Source organism: Triticum aestivum, chromosome 7D (genome assembly GCF_018294505.1).
Source record: "Triticum aestivum cultivar Chinese Spring chromosome 7D, IWGSC CS RefSeq v2.1, whole genome shotgun sequence".
NCBI classification, from domain to species: domain Eukaryota; kingdom Viridiplantae; phylum Streptophyta; class Magnoliopsida; order Poales; family Poaceae; genus Triticum; species Triticum aestivum.
In genome coordinates, this window is record NC_057814.1 from 621,989,821 (window position 1) to 621,990,582 (window position 762).

Below are 762 nucleotides of genomic sequence, written 5' to 3' on the forward strand. Positions count from 1 at the left end.
CACCTTAGGTTGCGACAAGTGGTGCACTGCATGCGTGCCATTTGTCGCAACCTGGACATTTCCCCTTTTTTTTCGTACATCCGTTTTTTCAAAACCTTTTATCTTTTTAACCATGCGTCCAAATCTCCAACCCTTTTCATCATTGGACCCTCACGTCGAGATCTTTAAAACTAGATCTCATATTGATAGATTTTGATAGACATTTTTTCACGAAAAAAAACAGGACAAAAAAGCCGGATGAAAAAACCGAATCGGGGGCATGTTTTTTTTTCCTTTCCGAGAGGCACGACCACGTCTCTCGCGAAAGCACAACCGTGCCTCTCGCGGAAGCAAACCGTGACTCTCGCGGAAGGAAAAAAGAATTAGAGAACGTTTCCGTTTCCGAGAGGCACGGCCCGAAAGCACAACCTTGCCTCTCATGAAAGCAAAACTATGCCTCTGGCGAACAAAAAACTGAAAAAGTGATTTTTTTTTTCATTTTCTTAGAGGCATGGCCGTGCCTCTCGCGAAAGCAAAACCGTGCCACTCGCGAAAGAAATAAATTATTATTTTTGTCCAAAAGCTAAGGAAGACAGGTGGAAAACCAAAAAGTCAAAAAAAATAAAAAAATCCATTTAAAAAGCCAAAAACACGTGAGAAAAAATAAAATAAAAAAACAAAATCCGGAGAGAGCGTCCAAAGTGCAACACGTGGAGGCGGCTGAGAGCACGCGCTCTCAGCCCATTTTCAAAAGATCGTTAGGAGGCTCCGGAAGGAGTGCTC